Consider the following 9,534-nt stretch of genomic DNA (forward strand, 5'->3'; position numbering starts at 1 on the left):
AAAAACAACAACATAAAAAACATGACAAGCAGCAGTCTACAAAACACAACATTGAAAACTAAAGACTGAGAATTGAATAGGTGCTCCGATAGGGTAAATAGGTCCTGCTGCACCTATCGTGCTATATGGTTACAGATGACAGCAAGAATTATACACTATGGTACAGTTGAACAAGGATGTTACAGGTAGCAGTAGACGGCACAGTTGACAAACAATGTTACAGGTAGCAGTAGATGGTACAGATGACAAATGATGTTACAGGTGGCAGTAGATGGTACAGTTGACAAACAATGTTACAGGTGGCAGAAGATGGTACAGTTGACAAATTATGTTACAGGTGGCAGTAGATGGTACAGTTGACAAATGATGTTACAGGTGGCATAAGATGGTACAGTTGACAAACAATGTTACAGGTGGCAGTAGATGGTATAGTTAACAAGTGATGTTACAGATGCCAGTAGAATGTACAGTTGACAAATGATGTTGCAGATGGCAGTAGATGGTATAGTTGACAAATTATGTTACCAGTGGGCAGTGGCAGTAGATGTTCAAGTTTATAAACAATGTCACAGGTGGCAGTAGATGGTACAGTTGACAAATGATGTTACAGATGACAGTGGATGGTACAGTTGACAAATGATGTTACAGGTGGCAGTAGATGGTACAGATGACGAATGATGTTACAGTTGACAGTAGATGGTACAGATGACTAATGATGTTACAGGTAGCAGTAGATGGTACAGTCGTCAAATGATGTTATAGATGGCAGTAGATGGTACAGTTTATAAACTATGTTACAGGTGGCAGTAGATGGTACAGTCGTCAAATGATGTTATAGATGGCAGTAGATGGTACAGTTTATAAACTATGTTACAGGTGGCAGTAGATGGTACAGTTGATAATTGATGTTATAGATGGTAGTAGATGGTACAGTTTATAAATATGGTTACAGGTGGCAGTAGATGGTACAGATGACCAATGATGTTACAGGTGGCAGTAGATGGTAGAGTTGACAAATGACGTTACAGATGGCAGTAGATGGTACAGTTGACAAATGATGTTACTGGTGGCAGTAGATGGTACAGTTGACAAATGATGTTACAGGTGGCAGTAGATGGTACAGTTGACTAATGATGTTACAGGTAGCAGTAGATGGTACAGTTGACTAATGATATTACAGGTGGCAGTAGATGGTACAGATGGCTAATGATGTTACAGGTGGCAGCAGATGGTACAGTTGACAAATGATGTTACAGATGGCAGTAGATGGTACAGTTGACAAATGATGTTACAGGTGGCAGGAGATGGTACAGTTGACAAATGTTGTTACAGATGGCAGTCGATGGTACAGTTGACAAACAATTTTACAGGTGGCAGTAGATGGGACAGTTGACAAATGATGTTAAAGGTGGCAGGAGATGGTACAGTTGATAAATGATGTTACAAATGGCAGTAGATGGTACAGTTGACAAACATTGTTACAGGTGGCAATAGATAGTACAGTTGACAAATGATGTTACAGGTGGCAGGAGATGGTACAGTTGACAAATGATGTTACAGGTGGCAGTAGTTGGTACAGTTGACAAATGATTTTCCAGATGACAGTAGATGGTACAGTTGACAAATGATGTTACAGATGACAGTAGATGGTAAAGTTGACATATGATGTTACAGGTGGCAATAGATGGTACAGTTGACAAATGATGTTATAGATGGCAGTAGATGGTACAGTTGACTAATGATGTTGCAGGTGGCAGTAAATGGTACAGTTGACAAATGATGTTATAGATGGCAGTAGATGGTACAGTTTATAAACTATGGTACAGGTGGCAGTAGATGTTACAGTTTATAAACTATGTTACAAGTGGCAGTAGATGGTACAGTTGACAAATGATGTTATAGAATGCAGTAGATGGTACAGATGACGAATGATGTTACAGGTGGCAGTAGATGGTACAGTTGACAAATAATGTTACAGGTGGCAGGAGATGGTACAGTTGACTAATGATGGTACAGGTGGCGGTAGATGGTACAGATGACTAATGATGTTACAGGAGGCAGTAGATGGTACAGTTGACAAATTATGTTACAGGTGGCAGTAGATGGTACAGTTAACAAATGATGTTCCAGATGACAGTAGATGGTACAGTTGACAAATGATGTTACAGGTGGCAGTAGATGGTACAGTTGACAAATGATGTTACAAGATGCAAGAGATGGTACAGTTGACAAATGATGTTACAGGTGGCAGTAGATGGTACAGTTGACAAATGATGTTACAGGTGGCAGTAGATGGTACAGTTGACAAATTATGTTACAGGTGGCAGTAGATGGTACAGATGACAAACAATATTACAGATGGCAGTAGATGGTACAGATGACAAACAATGTTACAGGTGGCAGTAGATGGTATAGTTAACAAGTGATGTTACAGATGCCAGTAGATGGTACAGTTGACTAATGATGTTACAGGTGGCAGTAGATGGTACAGTTGACAAACAATGTTACAGGTGGCAGTAGATGGTACAGTTAACAAATGATGTTCCAGATGACAGTAGATGGTACAGTTGACAAATGATGTTACAGGTGGCAGTAGATGGTACAGTTGACAAATGATGTTACAAGATGCAAGAGATGGTACAGTTGACAAATGATGTTACAGGTGGCAGCAGATGGTACAGTTGACAAATGATGTTACAGGTGGCAGTAGATGGTACAGTTGACAAATTATGTTACAGGTGGCAGTAGATGGTACAGATGACAAACAATATTACAGATGGCAGTAGATGGTACAGATGACAAATGACATTACGGATGACAGTAGATGGTACAGATGATGAATGATGTTACAGGTGGCATAATATGGTACAGATGACAAACAATGTTACAGGTATCAGTAGATGGTACAGATGACAAATGATGTTACAGGTGGCAGTAGATGGTATAGATGACAAATGATGTTTCAGATGGCAGTAGATGGTACAGTTGACAAATGATGTTACAGATGACAGTAGATGGTACAGATGACGAATGATGTTACAGGTGGCATAAGATGGTACAGGTGACAAATGATGTTACAGATGGCAGCAGGTTGTACAGATGACAAATGATGTTACAGGTGGCAGTAGATGGTACAGATGACAAATGATGTTGCAGGTGGCAGTAGATGGTACAGATGACAAATGATGTTACAGATGGCAGTAGATGGTACAGATGAGGAATGATGTTACAGGTGGCATAAGATGGTACAGATGACAAATGATGTTACAGGTAGCAGTAGATGATACAGATGACAAATGATGTTACAAGTGGCAGGAGATGGTACAGTTGACGAAAGATGTTACAGGTGGCAGTAGATGGTACAGATGAGGAATGATGTTACAGGTGGCAGGAGATGGTACAGATGAGGAATGATGTAACAGGTGGCAGTAGATGGTACAGATGACAAAAGATATTACAGATGGTAGTAGATGGTACAGATGACGAATGATGTTACAGGTGGCATAAGATGGAACCGATGACAAACAATGTTACAGGTATCAGTAGATGGTACAGATGACAAATGATGTTACAGATGGCAGTAAATGGTACAGTTGACAAATGAGGTTACAGGTGGCAGTAGATGGTACAGATGACAAATGATGTTACAGATGGCAGCAGGTGGTACAGATGACAAATGATGTTACAGGTGGCAGTAGATGGTACAGATGACAAATGATTTTACAGGTGGCAGTAGATGGTACAGATGACAAATGATGTTACGGATGGCAGTAGATGGTACAAATTACAAATGATATTACAGATGACAGTAGATGGTACAGATGACGAATGATGTCACAGGTGGCATAAGATGGTACAGATGACAAATGATGTTACAGGTGGCAGTAGATGGTACAGATGACAAATGATGTTACAGATGGCAGCAGGTGGTACAGATGACAAACAATGTTACAGGTGGTAGTAGATGGTACAGTTGACAAATGATGTTACAGATGGCAGTAGATAGTACAGTTGACAAATGATGTTACAGGTGGCAGTAGATGTTACAGTTAACAAATGATGTTTTACAAATGACCTTAGAGATGGCAGTAGATGGTACAGTTGACAAATGCTGTTACAGATGACAGTAGATGGTAGTTGAAAAATGATGTTACAGGTGGCAGTAGTTGGTACAGTTGACAAATGATGTTACAGGTGGTAGTAGATGGTACAGTTGACAAATGATGTTACAGATGGCAGTAGATAGTACAGTTGACAAATGATGTTACAGGTGGCAGTAGATGTTACAGTTAACAAATGATGTTTTACAAATGACCTTAGAGATGGCAGTAGATGGTACAGTTGACAAATGCTGTTACAGATGACAGTAGATGGTAGTTGAAAAATGATGTTACAGGTGGCAGTAGTTGGTACAGTTGACAAACAATGTTACTGATGGAAGTAGATGGTACAGATGACAAATGATGTTACAGGTGGCAATAGATGGTACAGTTGACAAATGATGTTACAGGTGGCAGGAGATGGTACAGTTGACTTATGATGTTACAGGTGGCAGTAGATGGTACAGTTGACAAATGATGTTACAGGTGGCAGGAGATGGTACAGTTGACTTATGATGTTACAGATGGCAGTAGATGGTACAGATGACAGTAGATGGTACAGTTGACAAATGATGTTACAGGTGGCAGTAGATGGTACAGATGACAAATTATGTTACAGGTGGCAGTAGATGCTACAGATGACGAATGATGTTACAGGTGGCAGTAGATGGTACAGATGACAAATGATATTACAGATGACAGTAGATGGTACAGATGACGAATGATGTTACAGAGGCATAAGAAGGTACAGATGACAAATGATGTTACAGGTGGCAGTAGATGGTACAGATGACAAATGATGTTACAGGTGGCAGTAGATGGTAAAGTTGACAAATGATGTTACAGGTGGCAGTAGATGGTAAAGTTGACAAATGATGTTACAGGTGGCAATAGATGGTACAGTTGACAAATGATGTTACAGGTGGCAGTAGATTGTAAAGTTGACAAATGATGTTACATGTGGCAGTAGATGGTACAGATGACAAATTATGTTACAGGTGGCAGTAGATGGTACAGATGACGAATGATGTTACAGGTGGCAGTAGATGGTACAGATGACAAACAATGTTACAGATGGCAGTAGATGGTACAGATGACAAATGATATTACAGATGACAATAGATGGTACAGATGACGAATGATGTTACAGAGGCATAAGAAGGTACAGATGACAAATGATGTTACAGGTGGCAGTAGATGGTACAGATGACAAATGATGTTACAGGTGGCAGTAGATGGTACAGATGACAAATGATGTCACAGATGGCAGTAGATGGTACAGTTGACAAATGATGTTACAGATGACAGTAGATGGTAGAGTTGACAAATGATGTAACAGGTGGCAGTAGATGGTACAGATGACAAATGATGTTACAGGTAGCAGGAGATGGTACAGTTGACTTATGATGTTACAGGTGGCAGTAGATGGTACAGATGACAAATGATGTTACAGGTAGCAGGAGATGGTACAGTTGACTAATGATGTTACAGGTAGCAGTAGATGGTACAGATGACTAATGATGTTACAGGTGGCAGTAGATTGTAAACCGGACAAATGATGTTACAGATAGCAGTAGATGGTACAGTTGACACATGATGTTACAGGTGGCAGTAGATGGTAAAGTTGACTAATAATGTTACAGGTGGCAGTATATGGTACAGTTGAAAAACAATGTTACAGATGGCAGTAGATGGTACAGAGGACAAATGATGTTACAGGTGGCAGTAGATGGTACAGTTGACAAATGTTGTTACAGGTGGCAGTAGATAATACAGTTGACAAACAATGTTACAGGTGGCAGTAGTTGGCAGTAGTTGGTACAGATGACGAATGATGTTACAGGTGGCAGTAGATGGTAAAGTTGACAAATGATGTTATAGATGGCAGTGCATGGTACAATTGATAAATGAGTATACAATATCTCTGTATCAGGTGTGGAAACAGTCTTGTAGTATACAATATCTCAGTAGCAGGCATGAAAACAGTTTTGTAGTATACAATACTTCTGTACTCTTGGAGAGGAACATCATGTTAGTTTAAGTAGTAAACAAATAGTTTATAAGCTTACCATAAACTGCATCATGTTTTGCACCAGTCATATAATGAAGACCCGCTGCACTACCTACAATAAAATAAAAATTGAATATTTATTATAATTGCCACTTACAGCTTGTTTACAAATTAATTATACATGAAGATACCTATTTTCTACAAAAATAAATGAATCTACAGTATTGTACAATTGTCAAACAATGAAGTTTGGTTTTATAAATCCAACATATGCCCAAAACAAGAAACATAGAAAGCATGCAAGAGAATTGGCATATTGTCATGATATCTTCAACTGAACCAAATTTTAAATCAATACTATGATTTGTTGTTCTGGCTGTGAGCTATTAGAGTATAAACTACAGGTAGTGATGTCAAATCAAACAGTTTTGCCTGAACAGTAGGATAAAATTTGATTTAACAGGTTAACTGGTATCTATATATATATATATATACATAGATACCAGTTAACCTGTTAATCTGTCAAATTTAAATTAAAAAATGGACAATTGTACATTATCGTGATATGATAAGTTTATCCTTTGGCATTATAAGGCTCTTTGAGCGTTCCCAGTGAAGTTTTTAATTTTTACTTTAGATAATCGATTTTTTTGTAAAAGTTAACAGACAACTGAGTAAGATGAGGCCAAGTTATGATAAATGAAATAATGTAGTAAATGGTAAAATTTAATCTGCTTAAAACTGTTAAAAATATATATATATATTTAGGTTTACAAGGTTAACAATAGCAATCAATATATTGGACAATAGATCTGTCAAATCAATTACCCCAGACAATATTAATACTTTTAATTCACATTTATATAAAATCTATTAAAATTGCCAAAACATCTGCTAATCAGTTAGTATTTTTTGTATTTCATATTGGGTCCTTCTGACAGTTAACCAGTTAAAAGTTGACAACATTAGTATAAACAAAGTAGTTCTAAATAGTTTGGAAAGTAATACAAATTGTTTATTTCTGGATCTTTATTCTGTCTTAATTTAACACAAAATGATACATTTTTTACAGAAAATATATTTATTGAAATATCAACCTTTATAGAAAAAAATTATTAATGTCATTTCCAGGACATGAAAGGTGCAGAAGTTTGATACATGACTAATAGCAGTTTCACTTGTTTAATTTTACATGAAATACGTAGTAAATAAAGTGCCAATGAGACAACTCTCCATCCAGGTCACAATTCATAAAAGTAAACCACTATAGGTCAAAGTACAGTCTTCAACACAGAGCCTTAGCTCACACCGAACAGCAAGCTATAAAGGGCCACAAAAATGACTAGTGTAAAACAATTCAAACCAGAAAACCAACGTTCTAATCTATATAAACTAGCATCTTCGCTAGCCAAGGGTTACGATCCACTTCCCTCCTCTCCACCCTTGGCAGATTAAGCCAACATTTGTGATAACAATATGGTGCCATCTATCGGTAGATTAAAGTCACGTCCATTCCGAACACATTATTCTTGACCAATGGTAGCACTCGAACTCTTCAATTTGGAGGAAAAACACGGTAGCGTCTAGATTCTACACACTTGGTAAAGCAGGAAACGAAAATATACGTTGACATTCATACACAGGAACTTCTATTAGTTGATTAAAAACATTCAAATTGTCACTAAATATAGTCGTATGTTTAGGGATGTAAAGACTTGTTGCACAATAAGCATGTGGCAATTGTTTACATACACTTTCTACATTTACACATGATCATGTTATAGGCGCTTTTTGATTGGATGCAGGGAGTTTCGACTGCAACCAATGAAAATCATGACCTTGTGTCTCCGAAATTCTATCTCAATCCGCCAAGGGTGGAGAGGAGGGAAGTGGATCGTAACCCTTGGCTAGCGAAGATGATAAACTAGAGGCTCTAAAGAGTCTGTGTCGCTCACCTTGGTCTATGTGCATATTAAGCAAAGGACACAGATGGATTCATGACAAAATTGAGTTTTGGTGATGGTGATGTGTTTGTAGATCTTACTCAACTGAACATTCTTGCTGCTTACAATTATCTCTATCTATAATGAACTTGGCCCAGAAGTTGTAAAAATTTATAAAAATTGACTATAAAGGGCAATAACTCCTTAAGGGGTCAATTGACCATTTTGGTCATGTTGTCTTATTTGTAGGTCAACTTTGCTGTACATTATTGCTGTTTACAGTTTATCTCTATCTATAATAATACTGAAGATAACCAAAAGCTGCAAAATTTTCTTAAAATTACCAATTCAGGGGCAGCAACCCAACAACAGGTTGCCAGATTGGGCTGAAAATTTCAGAGCAGATAGATTTTGACCTAATGAACAATTTTACCCCTTTGTCAGATTTGCTCTAAATGCTTTGGTTTCAGAGATATGAGCCAAAAACTGTATGTTACCTTATGTACTATTTTTCGCCATGTCAGACCATCTTGGTTCACGGGTGGGGTCATCGGACACATTTCTAAAACCATATACCCTAATGATGATTGTGGACAAGTTTGGTTAAATTTGTCTAAGTAGTTTCAGAGGAGAAGATTTTTGTAAAAGATTACAAAAATTTACGAAAAAATGTTAAAAATTGACTATAAAGGGCAAAAACTCCTTAAGGGGTCAACAGACCATTTTGGTCACGTTGACTTATTTGTAGATCTTATTTTGATGAACATTATTGCTGTCTACAGTTTATCTCTATCTATAATAAAATTCAAGATAATAACCAAAAACGGCAAAATTTCCTTAAAATTACCAATTCAGGGGCAGCAACCCCACTGGGGTAAATGTGATCTCCGTAACTGCAGTTACGTATATCCAAAGATGGTGGACGACTTTCTAGTCAATATTTCTTTTGTAGATTGTGAAATAACTATGTTCTATTCTTCGGTATTTTGTGTCTGATAAGACTAATTTCCTAAATTTGAAACTGAAATACTATGGGATTTTTCATAGTTTAACCGCTAAAAGGAGAAATCGGTCGTCCAAAAAACGTGATATGGGTAACTGAAAAAAATAAATTGCCGTTGATATAGGTAACTGGAAATATAGATATCTGTAACTGATTTCATTTCTATACATTTGTCCTTCTCGTTTGAGATGAAATTAGTGTCTCAGATTATTGAAATCATTATAAATCAGTATCGGAATTGTTCTTGAAAGTCTGGAGTCGATTCACAAAAAAACTTACGACTAAAATTACCCAAGTGAACCCAACAACAGGTTGTCCGATTCATCTGAAAAATTCAGGGCAGATAGATCTTGACCTGATAAACAATTTTACCTATGTCAGATTTGCTCTAAATGCTCTGGTTTTAGAGATATAAAAGCCAAAATCTACATTTTACCCCTATGTTCTATTTTTAGCCATGGCAGCCATCTTGGTTGG

The 9,534-nt window shown here is 37.4% G+C and overlaps 1 long non-coding RNA gene across 30 annotated transcripts; it reads left to right on the forward strand.

Annotated features, from left to right (window-relative positions):
* Positions 1 to 6,186, forward strand: LOC127703241 (uncharacterized). 30 transcript variants are annotated; one of them, XR_007982842.1, is made up of 6 exons: positions 1 to 299; positions 338 to 1,560; positions 2,473 to 3,061; positions 3,176 to 3,232; positions 3,423 to 3,498; positions 3,841 to 5,813. It is a non-coding gene; the product is annotated as an uncharacterized LOC127703241 (long non-coding RNA). The 30 variants fall into 30 exon arrangements; XR_007982861.1 differs by lacking the exon at positions 1 to 299 and adding an exon at positions 5,944 to 6,186 and having other exon boundaries at positions 308 to 1,560; positions 3,841 to 5,325; XR_007982845.1 differs by lacking the exon at positions 1 to 299 and having other exon boundaries at positions 308 to 1,560; positions 3,841 to 5,477; positions 5,516 to 5,813.
* Positions 6,187 to 9,534: the final 3,348 nt, after the last annotated feature.

This window comes from Mytilus californianus, unplaced genomic scaffold, assembly GCF_021869535.1.
Source record: "Mytilus californianus isolate M0D057914Y unplaced genomic scaffold, xbMytCali1.0.p SCAF_5, whole genome shotgun sequence".
Lineage (NCBI taxonomy): Eukaryota > Metazoa > Mollusca > Bivalvia > Mytilida > Mytilidae > Mytilus > Mytilus californianus.